Here is an 18515-nt window from a genome sequence, read left to right on the forward strand (position 1 = left end):
CCAGGCAGTGAAGAGTTTGAACAACATTTACTTTTGGAGCGCAGACGGAAAATGAGAGTTTCCCACGATTTGTCGAGCTGAGTGGTTTGACACCGCCCGCTACAAATTCCTCACGTCTGCTAACGTCTTCCGACCAGAATAGCATTTTCATGTTATGTTCTCCATTATTTGTTGGATATATTACAGTCTTTGCCTTCCCCTGCAATTCTTATCCACTGCAGCATCCTCTATCACAGTGGTTCCCAACGGTTCTGAGATCATTACTTGTGACTAATCGTGCCACCATTATAAACATCGATCTCCACCCTTCTTACTACTCCCTCTAATATCGTGCTGAAATGTATTGTTTGCCTTATAGTGAAGACATGGTCTGACGTGGATCTGCTCTGTCGCAAACCGCTCTGACAGTCTGTGCATAAATCTTCTGTAAGTAGAGCGAGTCTCATAGCAATAACTTTGGTTAAGACCTCCAGAAAGTTACCGCTTTGCCAAAATGTAAACTAAAGCATCTCTTTAGCATGTATATTAGCTTATATTTATCTACATATATCTGCTCACTCGGTCAGCCATCAGAGAGCCGTCTGTATCAAGGAGAGTTAGCAATGCTGCAGACGACATCCAGAGGCATGCTACTAGATTTGTTACCGGAAGGTTAGATCATTGCGCAAGTATTACAGGGATGCTTCCTGAACTCAAATGGGAATCCCTGAAGGGAAGACGACGCTGATTTCGTTGGGCATTATTGTTGAAATTTAGAGAACAAGCATTTGAGGCTGACTGCAGAACAATTCCACTGCCGCCAAAGTAAATTTCTAGTAAGGAGCATGAAGATAAGCTGCAAGATGCGAGAATTTAGGGCTCGTACGGAGGGTTCTTGACAGAATTTTTTCCTCTCACTCTATTTGCGACCAGAGATGGCGGTTATCTCTGTAGCAACTGGTTTTATCGTTTCTTTCCACGCTAGATTAACCTGATTCTTAAATCCTCTGAAAATAACCAGTTTCTGATATAACCGATTAATAATTTTTTTATTTCCATTATTTAGGGCTCCAAATGCAGAAATCGAGCGAAGATTGAAAAATTTTAACTCACTTAATTTCAAGATATGTAGAATCAAAATATTAAATTAAGTATAAATAAAAGACAACTTAGTCCGTCCACAGTTCGGAAAGTGATAGATGATTGAACGTTACAAGAAATCAAGAGTATTCACCCATTGACTCAAAGTTTTCGAAACTCTGCTCACAAATCATGTTATAATCGGGCACCACACCACTATTTGGACAATACGAATAGTGTGTTAAAGGGTGAAAACCGAGGTTAAAGAACTTTGTTTTTCGTGTTGATTTGTCTGTTTTGAAGGGCTACCAGTAGATAGAGGCATATCATGTGGACACAAGCAGGACATCAGCTACTGTGTACTTTCATTTTATACTATGAATGAACTGTTTTTAAGTTTTCTATTTATTACTGTTAGCATAATTCCCTTCCTCTTTTATTATTTCATAGAGATGGCAGACAAATGTTTAATCTTTTAAAACAAATTAAGCATTGTACTTCCTTGCTAAGTCACTTCGTAAAAATATTTCCGGACTAGGGTTGGTGTCACTCATCAATACAAAGGATGTCCGGCGACGGCAGAGAGAAACTACCGTACAGACAACAAGGAGGCAACTCTTGCACCGTGCACGTACACGTCAACATTAAGCCACGACCCATGGCAGCATGGAAATTACTGTCTCAATAATGTCGTACCAATTGTTACACCAAGTCTTTGTTGCTCGTCTCTGTCACCATTGCATAAAAGTACCACTGATCACTTTTCTCATTTTCTATAATAACGTAATACTTCAAACCAATCAAAATTTTAGAAATAAAAATTACTTCTTTTCCAAAAAACGTTTATTTAAAAACAAAAAAATTAACACCGCTGCTATGGTTAACTGATATTTCATTTTTTTCATTTGGTTATTAGTAAAAAGTAAGCAACACTTGTTAATAACGAGACCAATCAAATATCGAAAAATACCTGCTATTCAGAACTAAAATACCGGTATCGGTTTTAACCGGTTTGTTTTTCCCATCCCCATTTGCGAGTGGAACAGAAATGGAAATGACTATTGGTGGTACAATGTACCCTCTGCCATGTACTGTATTGTGGTTTGCGGAGTGAAATGCTGTTCGATTCTGATGCAATTGTGGCTACCCTACCAAAAGGAGAAACAGTGTTCGATCGACAAATGTAAAAGCATGCAGCGCTCAGGCAGGAACTAAGAAGTCCTGCACAGTGTTTTCCTCGATACGAAAGTATAACGAAGAATCATACAAGTTGTATGTCACACTGAAGCTCGTTATTCTCCAGATGTATCAGAGAAGACAAAAACGTTTGCAAAATTTGGTGCTACTTAGAAAGAAAGGCGATATTGGACAGACAGACGTTCACAACAGAGGAATTGTATTAGTTATTTGGATCAAACGTATGCAGTTTAGTATTGCCTTTTAACGGGCACGTGCCATTCCAGCTGAACGATAATGTGTAGTAAAAATATTAAAGCTCTGCACATTTGTGCAGTTAACACCGAAATGATTCGACAGCGGGCAAACAGGCTAGCCTGAAGACCGGTGGCTTCCGCTCCAGTAGACACGTACAAAAGCCACGGTCCCGCTTCTCTCGCTGTAGGTAGAACACGGCGCGGAGCGGAACGAAAACCCAGCAGATTAAAATAATTCACGTTTATCGCAGTGGAAGGTAAAATTTCACTGACCCGTATAAAAAATATTTGTCAGATCGAGTTATAAATTGTCGCGCATCTGCGTACGCTGCTTTAGCGGCAAAACAAACATTCGGAAATGGCAAGCAGAAACATCGGTAAAAACAACACACGTAACATGAAATATTAGATATCCTCGGGGGAATAATTTTTTTAACGAGAAAAATCTCTTGAAACATTTAATTGCATGCAAAATTGAAAACTCGGGTGTGTTGTTGCGGAACGAGCCCCGCGCGAGGCATGTGGGAGACGTTCTATGTTACACGTTGTACTCCCTACAATGTACTGACAGGCACTCTGACCGTGTTAACGGTAGCTGGATTACAGTTTGCACCGAGACGGTACGCGAATTGTGCTGTGGTATCAACAGGGATTGGTCAGATCCCTCCTCAGGAAAAGGTAGGTGTGGTTGCCTCTGGCGTTTGTCACTGCTGATAGGTACCTAACTCGGAGCAACGCTTCCACCTAATATGGTGGTTGTATGTCTGTTGTATGTTAATTGGGGGCCTAGAAACGACGGAAAGGCTCCGTCCCCGCCGCAGCCGCAATGGTCCACAGCCCCACGACGACTACCGCAGTCCACTTCACCCCTCCGCCACCCCACACCGAACCACTCTTTCAGGGTTATTGTGCGGCTCGGCCCCCGGTGGACCCCAAGGGAACATCTCACAACAGACGAGTGTAGCCCCTATGTTTGCGTGGTAGAGTAACGGTGGTGTACGTGTACATGGAGAACTTGTTTCCGCAGCAATCGCCGACATAGTGTAGCTGAAGCGGAATAAGGGGAACCAGCTCGCATTCGCCGAGACAGATGGAAAACCGCCTACAGACCATCCACAGACTGGCCGGCTCACCGAACCTCGAGACAAGTCCGCAGGGCGGATTCGTGCTAGGGACCAGGCGCTCCTTCCCAGTCCGGAAATCCGTGCGTTAGACCGCACGACTAGCCGGGCAGGCAATATGGTGGTTGTCGATACACTTCCAACTGATGCGGCGGTTGTCGATGCAGGAGCAAGTATCCTGCAACGATATCTTTGTCTCGAACCTATAGTGAATGATTTTCTTATAATACGTGAATACACTGGTGGGAGTATAGTATTTCTAAAACAAAATTGAAAAAAATCTAATCTCCGGCTTTAACTAGAAAATTACGAACTTATACTATATTCTTATTCCTATATACATTAGTTGAGATTATTGTTTATTAGTCACTATTGAAAGATGTCAAGAAGATGCCTTTGCTTATCCAGAATCTTTACTTCTTAAAGTTCAAGCTTCAACCCATTACCTTCGCTGTAAGACTGTTGTAGTACTTGTTACTAACTGATATCACAATGAGGTGACAACAGTCATGGAGTAGGTCCTAATATCGTGTCGCGCCTCCTTTTGGCCGGCGTAGTGCAGCTCAACGTGAGATGGAGTCAACAAGTCGTTGGAAGTCCCCCGTAGAAATACTGAGCCACGCTACTCGTATAGCCGCCCATAATTTCGAATGTGTTGCGGGTGCAGGATTTTGCGCACGAATTCACTTCTCCATTACATCCCGCAAATGTACGATCAGATTCATCTCGGGCGACCTGGGTGGCCAAATCATTCGCTCGAACTGGCCAGATGTTTTTCAAACGAGTCGAGATCAACTGTTGACCGGTGACATGGTGCATTTTCATCCATTAAAATTCCATCGTTGTGTGGGAACATGGTCTCAAGTAGCCCAGCATAGCCTTTTCCAGTCTATAATCGATTCAGTTGGATCAGAGCACCCAGTTCATGCTATGTAAACGCAGCCCACGCCATTATGGAGCAACCACCAGCTTGCACAGTGCTTTGTTGACCACTAGGGTCCATGGCTTCGTGGGGTCTGCGCCACACTCGAACCCTGCCATCAGCTCTTACCAACTGAAATAGCGCCTCATCTGACAACGCCACGGTTTTCCATTAGTCTATGGTCCAACCGATGTGGTCACGGGCCCAGGAGAGGCGCTGCAGGCGATGTGGTGGTGTTAGCAAAGGCAGTCGCGTCAGTCATCTACTGCCACAGTCCAATAACACCAAATTTCGCTGCACTGTCAGAACGGATACGTTCATCGTACGTCCCACATTAATTTATGCGGTTATTTCATGTAGTGTTGCTTGTCTGTTAACACTGACTACTTTACGCAAACACCGCTGTCATTAGTGAAACCCATCGGCCACCGTGTTGTCCATGGCGAGAGGTAATGCCTGAAATTTGGTATTTGATACTGTGGATCTCGGAATGTTGAATGCCCTAACGATTTACGAAATGGAATGTCCCACACGTCTAAGATTCCGCGATAAGAGTCTGTTAGTTCCCATCGTGCGGGCATAACCGTGTCGGAAACTTTTCCCCATGAATCACAAATGACGCCCCGCTAATGCACTGTTCTTTTATGACTTGTGTACGCGATACTACCGCCATCTGTATATGTTCTTATGGCTATGCTATCCTTTTGTCACCTCACAGTATAAGATACACTGAGCACTTTGCTGGAGCCGTGGGATCGCGTTGCTAGGAACTAACTCCGAGCAACGCTAAATACAATAGACGATGCCCGTCATAATCAGTTTTGTGCTGCATAAATATACCACAGCAATACCGGTAAATACCACACGACGCTGTGCGATGGTACTAATTAATGACGGTTGTGTAATGGGCATTCAAAATGAAACGAGCCGGGAAACCGCTGAAGGTCGATTGCCTACAGAAGAAAGTTTTTTCTATGTAATACGGCCAATGCCCCAGAGTCGCCGCTACAGGCATATGGGCACACATTCACGTGACGAGAGAGCGAACGCGCATGCGCATTGACAGTTCTCTTTCAGCAGAAGGAGCACGGGGTATGGTATTCCATCAAAGAATGGCGTGAGTGTAAGGAGACTACTACATGTCCGTTGCAGTTCCGACGCTCAATTCGACCTTCGGTGGAGCGGCTGCCACCATAACTCTGCGGTCTTGATAATGAGGGCACGCACTTGCTTGACAATGCTATCAGTAATGCGTTGTTGCTTCCCACATCGTGCGTCACCGGCCAACGACGTCCGCCCTTTCGTGAATTGCTTGTCCTAGGCCTTGACCCTTGCAACGGACACGCAGTGCTCGTCGAACACTTGTGCCGTTCTTTGACGAATTTCCTTTTCCCACACTCCTTCCGCTGGCAGGAAGCGTACTAGCCCTTTGTTCTTCTTTTGAAGCGTGCATTTCAGTTTTTTCAGCCCGACTGACTGTGGGTGCAGTGGACAGTTGACGCGTGCAGCTACACACTCTGTAGTCAAGTAGGCATTCGCTCATGTTCCTCTGGCGGAGAGGATTGGGGTCGCAGTGCTCCTACTGGGACCACACTTCCTTCCGCAGGCAATGGCATTACGATCGCCTCGACAGCTTTTTTCTTTACTTCGACAAAGTGGTTTCAGACGCATCTCCCCTGGTGTCGTCACAGTTCCCTTTACACTGCACACAACTTTTGAAATGTGCAGCATTTGTTTGGTATGCCCGCTCGGTGCTAGATTAATTCACATAAGAAAATCACCACACTTTTGCTGTACAGCACAGAAGCATACTGTGGATACCACCCGTGTTAACCCCCATGCTGCATAGTATTCCTTCGCAATATCATTTATCACATATGCTGGTATAACTGATTTAACGTGCAATACATTTCGAGAGCATTACTTCCCCACCTTCCGGTATTTAGTTGTAGGTAATGTGGATCTCACGCTTTACTTTAGCTTGTCGAAGGCCCTTACATTTAGGGTAGGGGCTGGTTGTTTTGGGGAAAAAGACCAAAAAGCAAGGTCATCGGTCTCATCGGATACGGGAAGGATGGAGAAGGACAACGGCCGTGCCCTGTCAAAGGAACCATCCCGGCATTTGCCTGAAACGATTTAGGGAAATCACGGAAAACCTAAATCAGGATGGCTGGACGCGGGATTGAAGCGTCGTCCTCCGAATGCGAGTCCAGTGTGCTAACCACTGTGCCACCTCGCTCGGTTTACATTTAGGTGTTTGGAACACTGAGGTGTAGATAACATGGATTTTATGGCTTTTTAAAGATGAGCTGTGTATGGCGTAATATGAAACACGTTACCCTAAAAGTCTATCCAATGTGTGGTAGGGCGCGATGGCTCAGTGATTAAGGTAATGAATTCGCATTAGAGTTGACGGTGGTTTGAATATCTATCCGGCCATCCAGATTTAGCTTCCCCGTGGTTACCACACATGGCACAAGACAAGTGTCTCGGATTGCATCCTACTTCCCTTGCGATCCTTTCCCAGTCAGAGCCTGCACTCCGTCTCTAAGTGATCTCGTTGGTATCGGGATTGAAGCCTTACGAGATGTAACCCACTGTGAACCGGAAACCTTTTTCTGCTATCCGTTTGACGTTACGCTTCAACTAGCAAAGCTTTGCAAAATACTACTTAATCCATAGCAAGAGTCAGTTATGTCTATTCCATTGAAGTTGATGAAATAAACACACGAAACATATCGTGGGTAAAGTAAATAGAATAGGTGACTGGATATTGTCTGAATTATTTTTAATGATAATTAACTCAAAAGAAAGCTTATTAAATTTAGTAGCTGGACATTTGCGCCTTGAGTATCAATAAATGTGAGTGCATAATTTACTTGTACGAGTTGGATAGTATGACACTGAAGGTAAGTAGTAATACTCGCTTGACCGTAATACTGCAGGTATAGTAGACACCACTAAAAATTCCTACACAGATTGGACAATTGGCTTGTTGAATTTTTATATCTTAGTTTTATTTTCATAATTATTTTCATAATAACTGATTACGTAAAGAGATTGCTGATGTACGAAATGATCACTTTTCTCACATGACATATTGAAAGCTTTGGACCAATGCACTCAGGTAGATTGTTTTCCGAAAAACATTTGACTGAGTACCACATCTACGCTTACTGTTAAAAGTACGATCATGTGGAGTATCAAGCGAAGTTCCTGATTAGACTGAGAAACTTTTGGTACGAGAATGCATCATGTTATCTTGGATGGAGAGCTATCGTCAGATGTAGAAGTAACTTGGGGTGTACCGGAGGGAAGTGTGATGGGGCTCTTGCTGTTCATGTTGTTTATGAATGACCTTATGGGCAATATTAATCAACTTCTTGCAGATGACGCAGTTATTTATAATGAAGTACTGTCTGAAAGAAATTGCATAAATATTCAGTCAGATCTTGAGTGGCGCAAAGGTTGGCAACTTGCTTTAAATGCTCAGAAACATAAAATTAGACACTTCCCAAAACGAAAAATCCTATGACTATAATATCAACGAGTTACACTTGGAATCGGCCAGCTCACACAAATACCTGGGTGTTCAAATGGTTCAAATGGCTCTGAGCACTATGGGACTTAACTTCTAAGGTCATCAGTCCCCTAGAACTTAGAACTACTTAAACCTAACTAACCTAAGGACATCACACACATTCATGCGCGAGGCAGGATTCGAACCTGCGACCGTAGCGGCCGCGCGGTTCCAGACTGTAGCGCCTTTAACCGCTTGGCCGCCACGGCCGGCATACATGGGTGTAACACACTGTAGGGATATGAAGTGGAATGAACAGTCGTGGGTAACGCAGTTAGAAGACTTCGATTCATTTGTAGAATACTGGGGAAATGCAATCAATCTACAATGGAAATTGCTTACAAACCACTCATACGATCCATTCTGGAATATTGCTCAAGTGTGTGCGATCCGCACCAGACAGTACTACCTGAGGACACTGAAAGTGTACAAAGGAGGACCGCACGAATGGTCACAGGTTTTAGGGGAGAGTGTCACAGAGAGCTCAAGAAAGTGAACTGGCAGACACTTGAAGATGAACGTAAAACATCCCGAGAAAGCCTACTTACAAAGTTTCAAGAAATGGCTATAAATGATTACTCCAAGAACACACAACCTCCAACGTATCGCTTACATAGGGATCGGAAGAACAAGATTAGATTAATTATAGCAATCACAGAGGCATTGGAACAATTATTCTTCATGCTCTCCACAAGTGAATGGAATGGTAAGAAATCTCAGTAACAATGGGAAGTACGCTCTCTCATGATCTACATAGTGCTTTGCAGAGTATAGATTTAGATACAGATATAGAAGTAGATGTTGATATATTCTGACGGCAGCTAGAAATGAACGTGGCTATGACAGAATGCAGTCACCGCCCGTTAAAGCATCTTAAGCATATAAGTATTACCAACATGACCCCTTGTAAATGCAGCTCACCAAGTTCTATTCCGGCTGGATGTGCGGGCTAGAGGACAGCATCGAAAGGTCGGTTAGGCTGTTCGCAGAGAATGATGTTTTCTAAAGGGTGATTGCAACGCCAAAAGATCTAGCGAAATGGAGGAAGACCTGCGGAGGATCCGGTACTGGTGGAGGGACAGAACGTGAATAGATGGAATGTATTGTTTATAAATACGCAAAAGACCAATCACTGCTCGATTACGCTATAAAACAGTAACAACAGTAAGATACTTAGGAGTATTCCCCCCTCCCACCTAGCCTGGTGATTAGACGCAAAACATTGGGCTTCTGTCAACAAAACTTCTCAACACAAGTTCGCTTCCTATCTACAAGCACGATTACTCAAGTCCTCTCTCATGAAGTGCATGTACCTCTAGACGGCATATCAATAATTGAAAATCCACTTGTCTGACATAACCCAACACGATGTACTGTCTAAATTATACCAAAAATGGTCGAACTTTTAGCACGTACATACCGATGACTCCAAATTGAAAGTGAGACTAATACAATTCTCAAAAATGTATCAACGGCCGAAAGAAACTTTTCTTTCTACGGAAGCTGTGGTTTTATTAGAAGCCTTAAAAATGTAAGCTTCCTTCAGGTTTCCAAAGTCTTACACTTAAGGCACAAAAAGTGGAATTCGAAAACCAATAGTCTCATCTTGATAATCTTTTGGTAGTGAGAGCATCCAGTGTGAAATCCAGTCAGACGACAGAAATAATATGGGTTAAAACTCAATGCGTCATCATTCATAAAGCACAAATCGATATTATTCCTAAAGAAACCACTAAATCACGAACTTTAATCGATTGCAAGCTTTCACCTTCCGAATTGTACCGTTTGGCCCCACAGAACGCCTTCCAGGGATGGAAAGAGGACTGGAAAGTGTCCACTCTCTTCAGCGAAAGATATTGTGCATGTCTTTAATCTGTTATTCTGCGTAGGCCCTGATTTCACGATGTTAGCCTATCCACGTGACACATACGCATCGTCTGCCTATTAGGTTCAACCACGGAAGCTTTCCGATGCACCTTTACCGCACTGGAAGCACAGCAGCTCCGTGCTGTGACTATACTACTAACGCTAGAGAATGTGAAATGAATTAAAACCTCTTTGCATGTGCAAAATGGGAGAGTCACAGACAATAGTTCGTGCAAGAATTGCGTCGTCTCAAAGAAGGGCCTAAAATGAATGCTTTCATTATACTTTCTTTGCGTAATCACCCATATAATAAAGAGCTTTTAAATTTTTGCAAGCCAACAAAATATCTCTGTAGTATTAAAGCAGCACTGGGAACTATGTTAAAACTCGATTCGTGTTAATATTTCTTCTGTATCTACAGTTATTTCAGCTTAGGCATTGAAAATATACATATCTATTTTTACTATTCTCTGCGTCTTATTTCTTGAATTTCAGGTGCCGAAACAATTAATTCTGTTAAACCCCCTAGGTAAAATTTTACGCCGCTTGCAAAACACAACGGTAAACGCGCGCTTACATATTTACTTGCGTTTGTGCCACGATACAATTTTTCATCGTTAATATTGTTATGCTGTTCTTCCATTTTTTGCTTTAAATAAAGTATTGTTCCATATTTTACATGTATGTCAATCAACAGCAGGCTTCTAAACCTCTTTGTTAAACCTGTACCCTTATGCTCTCATATTATGTTACACATTCGTTCTATACTGTAAGGGAATTATTTAGTTTTAGCTGGATAAATGGCCGTTAGCTGCCGAAGACGAAATAAAATTAACCGAAAAAGAAAAACAAATTTCGGAAGTGACCTAAAGTGGAATTGCCACGTAGAACTGATTTTGGAGAAAGCAGATGCAAATCTGCTTTTCATTGGAGGAATATTGAAGAAATGTAGTTAAGCCTCGAAAGAAGCGCGTTCCAAATACTTGTTCAACCGATTCTTCAGTATTTCTCATCACTCTGAATCCGTGACCACATTGGACTAATACAATGAGAAGACGCAACCAATAGCAGGGCTCTTCGCCATGGGAACGACAAGTCGGCACAAGAATTACAGTGACAGAAGTTACAACAGCGGCATAGTGTAACACTGATCCCAAGAAGAGCCGGAAAAAATATTACTCTCTCCCAACGTACGGCTCGCGAGAAGAGCACGTCGAGAAACCAGAGAAATTAGAGCACATGTGGAGATTGAACAAAAGTCACTCTTTCCAGGAAAACACGAACGGAACCGGAAAGGGGCACGATAGCCGTACCGAAAGTACCCTCCACAGCACACCATGAAGTGACTTTCGGAATATGAACCTCGATGTAGAACCGCTGCTCTCTCGTTTTTAAACGATCCCTCAGAGAGGTGGCAGTTTCAGTGGTGACATATCGCATCTGACTAATTCGACCCAACGAGAAGGGCAGAGATTTCTCTCGCTACCAGTTCATCACGTGACAGGAATTCTCTGTAGCAGGTTGCGTAAAACAGATTAGAGTTTCCACACTCGTTTATCGTGCTGCCTACTCAGCGAAACAGTACACTCGTATATGTCTGCATTCCGCTGAAGTATTTTCGCACCGCGAACGCGAGCGGTGCGTTTTCCGGGAATCGCACCGGAGATGTCAGCGTGAACGCTGTAAACCGATAACGCGCTCCCTCTTCCGGGAACTCGCTCACCTTTCCTGGCGCTTCTAGGCGCGGCGAGGCAGCTGGCAGCCGCTCGCGCCCGCAGGCCAGGGTCTTCGGGCCTTCCGCTTCGCCAGCACGCGCCGGCGCCGCCGGCCGATGCTATCTCCTTACGGCGCCCGCCGAAGCCCTGGACTTCTCCAAAGCCGCCGGACGCACCTAAACGGTTCGTTAGCCGGAGTACGGCTAGCACATTGGCTCCCCTATAACTGGCCGGGTAGGCGAAGCAAGGACGAGGATCAATCCTAGTGAAGCAAAACGGTGTTCCAACCACCTTCCGGGTTGATGACTGCTCTACCTTTTTAAGGTTCCGTATCTGAGTAGGTAAAAATGGAACCCTTATTGGATAATTTTATGGAGCTGGTGGTGTACAGCTGTAGTGAATGCTAAGAACTTGATTTTTACCACCTAATGGGCCCGCTGCGTTGAAGATATCTCTTAAGAGATACTAAGTCCAAATTGCTGCTATAGGAGTTTAGTGTTTTTATTGTAATGGATCCCTATCCGCTGGATTGCCATCTTCAGACCATCTGCGAAACTCGCATAATATTTTTATTTTATTATTATGTTGGTTGTGCCAACGGCTTTACGGCAGAGGATACACCCGTTCCCGTGAGATAACCGAAGTTAAACGCTGTTGGGCGTGGCCGGCACTTGCGTGGGTGACCATCCAGCCGCCATGCGCTGTTGCCATTTTTCGGGGTGCACTCAGCCTCGTGATGCCAATTGAGGAGCTACTCGACCGAATGGTAGCGGCTTCGGTCAAGAATACCATCGTAACGACCGGGAGAGCGGTGTGCTGACCCCACGCCCCTCCTATCAGCATCGTCCTTGAGAATGACACGGCGGTCGGATGGTCCCGGTAGGCCATTCGTGGCGTGAAGACGGAGTGCTTTATTATGTTGGTTGTCGTATTTTCAGACATACAAATTGTGTACTCACGTCCATATGTCATCACTGGTCGCTGTCACTCTACAGGGCGAGTAACTGACTATTGCCACCAAGAATAACTCCGAAAAAGTATGGCAGGAGCTGAAAAGTTTATGGAACAGAATTTGCATGGGACAACGAGGGCCGTGATACGACGTTGGTTTTTTGTTGCTAGGTGGGGTCGCTTCAGAGATATGAAGGTCAATTTTTTTTTCTTTTTTAAATAGGATGCTATAGTTTGCTATATATTTTCTGATAGCGGCTATCGAGACAAATCCAATGATGTGTGACAGTAAGATCTTTGAAGGTCAACGAAGGTCACAAAAGTGGCATGAACGTGTATTTACAGAAGGTGTTCGAAGTGATAACCATTGGTATTAATGCAGTGCTGCACTTTTCTTATAATGGATTGAGTCGTATTCCTTATCACATCGGAACTTATCGAAGCACATGCTCTGATAATTCTCTCTCGCATATCTTCTGGCGTAGTGGAACGTCTTTATAAACAAAGTCTTTTACGAATCCCTACAAGAAAATATCCAGAGGCGTCAAGTCTGGCGAACAAGTCGGCCACGACACATCTCCTCCACGTCCAATCCAACGATTTGGGAATTGCCTCTGCAGCTCATTTCTAGCCGTCAGCGAAAAATTTGCCGGACACCCATTGTGTTGACACAACATTCTAAAAAAATGTTCAAATGTGTGTGAAATCTTATGGGACTTAACTGCTAAGGTCATCAGTCCCTAAGCTTACACACTACTTAACCTAAAGTATCCTAAGGACAAACACACACACACCCATGCCCGAGGAAGGACTCGAACCTCCGCGGGGACCAGTCGCACAGTCCATGACTGCAGCGCCTTAAACCGCTCGGCTAATCCCACGCGCCGACACAACATTCTGTTCCTTGTTCCTAAAGGCATCTCTTCCAATAACGACCTAATGTTTCCTGCAGGAATGTGGTGTACTTCCTACTATTAAGATTTCCTTCGATGAAGTAGGGGCCTATAATTCTGTCCTCTAGAATCCAACACCATATAGTCACCGACCACGGTTTTTGGTGTGCAACTTTCCGTAGCCAACATGGATTTTCAGTTGCCCATTAATGCATGTTATGCAAATTAACATTTCCGTGGGTCGTCAATGTAGCCTCGTCAGTAAATAAAATCAAATTAATGAATGTGTTATCCCTCTGAATCTGTAAGTTGAGCCCATCATCAGAATTCAATGCGACGCATACAATCTGTACCAATTAATTCTTAGTGGAGACTGATATAGTAAGGACGATATTAATGGCGATGCAGAGCACTAACAACATTACTCCGGCTCATGCCAGATTCTCTTGCGATTTGACGCGAACTAACACAAGGATCTCGAACCACAGTGGCAAGAGTACCAATTTCCATTTCTTCGTTAGTAAATTTCCTTTGCCGGATATGTTTCCGATTCACTAAAGATCGAGTTGTTCTCAATTTATCATAGACATGTTTAAATGTATTTCGTGTATGGTGGGTACGTTGAGGATATCTTTCAGCGTATAAGTCTCTAGCTCTCACTGAATTTCGTTGGCATTCTCCGTATATGAGAAGCATATAGACTTGTTCTTCGAGGTAATACATCATTCACATTCCCTTGATTCGACGATATTAGTCTTACCGTTCCTATTAGTGTTTTATTGCGAAACCGTCGATAGTGTTTTATTGCGAAACCGTCGAATGGTGTTTACATGTCAATACCACGTTATATGGATACGCCGTATTCGGCGAATATTTACTATTTTCACGATATACAAGAGCGAATTGTCAGAGCATGTGCTTCGATAAGTGGCGAAGTGATAGGGAATACCACTCAATCCATGATAAGAAGATTGCAGCACTGCATTGATACCAGTGGTCATTACTTCGTACACCTTCTGTAAATGGACGTTCATACCGATTTTCTGACCTTCGTTGACCTTCAAAGACCTCACTGTTACACATCATTGGATTCGTCTCGACTGCTGCTGTCAGAAAATAAGTACCAAACTATAGGATCCCATTAAAAGAAAAGAAAGTTGACCATATCTCTAACGCGACCCCACCTAGCAACAAAAAACCAACAACATATTATGGCCCCCGTTGTCCCATGAAACAGTTGCCTCACACACTTTTCAGCTACTACCATACGTTCGAAGTTATTCCAGGCTGCAGTAGTTAGTGACTCACCTTGTATATTCTATTACAGGGTGGTATAGATTTAATACTGTTTCGTGACTAGGTGCTGTCGTTAATCGTCCTTTCTCGCAATATTTAGAATTTGACGTTTTATGTTTAGGTTTGACAGATTGACGGTAGTTACAGCTGGCCAAGATATTATGTGGTTACAGTTGTTATGGTGCATAGACCGTAGATAACAGACTGCGCATGAAGTCATTTCACTGAAACCAACATCAAAGTCACGTGAGTCGGAGCATGTATCCGAGTATGTCGTACGCAACAGCAGTACACAATGTATGACAGTTTTGTTACAGATCAAATATTGTGCTTTATACTAAAAGCAGGAGTAATGCCCTTCACATATGTTTAGATAAGTCTTCTTTTGTATCCTACAGAATAGGAAAACTGATGAAAATCTCAGTTGTGAAAGTGAACTATTTAGTAATGCTTGCAGAGATATTTCCATGAGTTGAAAGTTTGAATATATATTGAATCTTACAGATAAAACTCGGTGAAAGACTAACATTTTAAAATGACAGAATTACAGGATTTTCTCAATATTTTCTAATGCCTATATTATGTCCATTGTTTTGATATATGTACTAGATTGAGAAAAAGTCATGAAATATAACCACTGATTATGGGAAAAAACGGATATTATGAATATAAATGGATTTCATTTCCTATAAAAGCGCAATTGAAAATTCCACACATATTGCCGAGGAATCGTAGCTGTCTGCCAAACCGAGAGTTCGTCTTCTACTCCTGTGGAAGAGGTGAATTAAGACCGATAGTGCAACAAAACCAAGCATTCATCTAATAACTGTAATTCTATCGTTTCTGAAAAGAACTGTCAATACTTTTCAAATGTCCACCTGTCATAACGATAACCACCGCAGGAATATTGGTAATTTCGGGAAAATTAGGCTAACTGTGCCAGTACATGACGTATAATAGCAATAAGACAAGCCATTTTATTGTTAAAGCCTATGCTTTTTTTCCGATATAAATGAGAAAAACTGTCAGCCTTGCCTCGCATAATGCGTAATGACAGAGGTTCGACTTGCTGCAACGAGTTTACCTGCTGCCCCGAGTCATGTGACTTAGATGTTGCTTTCAAACGTCAACACGGTAGAGATTGGTGCTTGAGCGTTCTTTGTTATCTACTGCCCATGATACGGTGTGTTGATGTTATGAATTTGGACTGTCTGCATGATATTTGTATTCGCTGTGTCTGCGGTTAGTTGTTTGTGTTTATCCATCATCTTTGGTTAGGAATTCAATAAAATTTTGGATGAAATATTTACATTTTAAATTTGTTTGTTTGTTTAACATGTCATTAGGGCGTTTTATTGCATGTATATGTATTTTTGTCTCTTCAAGTACGCTCATTATTGAACCTTTAGGTAATCTGTGTAAAATGAATCCACTTGAAAAGACAAATGTGCATACGTACAGTACATTGCCCTGATGACATTTTAAATGAACAAACGAATTTAAAACACAAACATTTCATAGAAAATTGTATTAAGTTCCTAACCAAAGCTAACGCATAGACACAAACAGCTGCTCACAGACACACCGATTGCAAATATCATACATACAGCCCAAAATGATAATATCAACACCACACACCAACTGTAGCCATACAGCCTCTTTGGCCAATTGTCACAATTGTTAGTCTCAGCAGACCACAAAACAGCTTATAACGTAAGAGTCCTAAATCTACATAACGTTCTAATAGAACACAGAGTTACAGTGACCCCTGATAATGTATGAACGCAAGTACAAATTGTGGAAATTCGATAACCAATATCATACTGCAATAATAAAGATATTATGTAACTTTCGCAGATGGTCTCAAGATGGCAGTCTACCCAGAATGGATCCATCACAATAAAAATTGTGTACTACTACACCAGAAATTCGGATTTTATTACATAATGCTAAGAACTGCATTATGCAGTACACAGCTGTAACGGATCAGATGTACATTGTGCTATCGCTGATAGTAGCCGTATATACGTAACTTTATGTCCATTTACCCTCACAGATGTATTTGTGTGGTAGGCTCATGCACTGAACAGACGTTTGCAGACCTGTTGCTATAATACCACAAGACGTATTTGATTTGTGTGGTATGCGTCTATGAGGTTAAATGGACAAAATGTTACGTGTGTACAGCTAATATCAATGATGGAATATTGTACATCTGATAACTGTTGTTCCAATTGCGCAAAGGCATAGCTGAGATAGTTTTTGGACCCGATGATTGTCTGATCCTAGACTCTCTAATAAAATTTACCGTTACAGCTGTGAATTGCACAATGCAGTCCTTAACGGATAACTCTGTCTGTCTAACAAGAATCCTATCTCCCAGGAACGGGCACAAGTACCAAGTTGAAATTCATGTCACTTACTAAGGTTTATGGTCCACTGGCAGTGTAAAAAATTTAAGCTTCTATGTCAATGTAATCAAAAGGCACAACCAGTATTGCACATTTTTTGACACTCGCAAGTTCACTCATCCAAACGTATAGGTTACTTTCCGTAGACCTAAAATCATCAAATTAGGCAGGAAACAAGGTTGCACAATGCAAGTATAGGAAAAAAAATCAAAAATTGATAAACTGTAATTATAGCACACGAAAATTATATATTTTTTGTCATTTGTTATCCGACTGTCTCTCTGTTCGTCTGTTAAGACCACTTCTTCTCAGAAGTGGGTAGAAGTATCAAGTTGAAACTTGTGTCACGTGCTAAAGTCTACAATCCTTTGCCTGTGTAAAATATTTAAGCTAGTACGTCAATGCAGTCAAAAGGTACGGTCAGTTACGTCACATATTCTGATATCTTGTTAGCATCGATATCGATAACAGGCAAATATCGTCGAAATTTTCGATTCCCGGGATAGATGAACTGTTTAAACACATAATTAAGTTTGTACGGAACTCTCATTTCGCGTGTCCTGTCGCACTTACCCGGATTTCTTTTTTAAATAATGTTATTAGTATGGTATGGTCGTTAATGTTCACGCAAATCCGTATGGTTAACTTTGATTAATCACTGTGATGGCTGACTGCTTCACACACTGTTGAAAGCAGCGTCAGCTACGATACTGTCGAGGTCATACGGATTGGAATTTTGTCCCTTAAATTCAGCTTGTTACGGGAAGTGATGGGTAGGAAACGTGTACAGCCACGACGAGACGTATATGCGTCCTATATGTGACTTGTGGCGACGTAGATCATAACGTACGCCACTTGATGTGCACTGGAAATCCACCCGTGTACGGAGAGTGACAGACATGTGTTTTTGTTCGCTCACAGCAGTCTCGTATAAGAGAAACTGTTCCCCAGCTTTAAAAAGAACATTTGATAATCCGCTTTGAAAACAAGGTCAACCGTATCTCTGAAACGGCAAAGTTAGTAATGGACTAATGACATCACTGTAAAAAGTGGCATGGAAGCATAGCAGCTCCGCGATCTTTTGAAGTCCGATTTAAATGTCGACTATGACTGTGTGAGAAGCCCGAGACTCATCATATGCTCTAAATAAACCAGAGGGCAATAAGGACATCTTTACCATTACCGTTGCCCGCATCTCGTGGTCGTGCGGTAGCGTTCTCGCTTCCCACTCCCGGGTTCCCGGGTTCGATTCCCGGCGGGGTCAGGGA

The sequence above is a fragment of the Schistocerca cancellata genome, chromosome 8 (assembly GCF_023864275.1).
Source record: "Schistocerca cancellata isolate TAMUIC-IGC-003103 chromosome 8, iqSchCanc2.1, whole genome shotgun sequence".
NCBI lineage: Eukaryota > Metazoa > Arthropoda > Insecta > Orthoptera > Acrididae > Schistocerca > Schistocerca cancellata.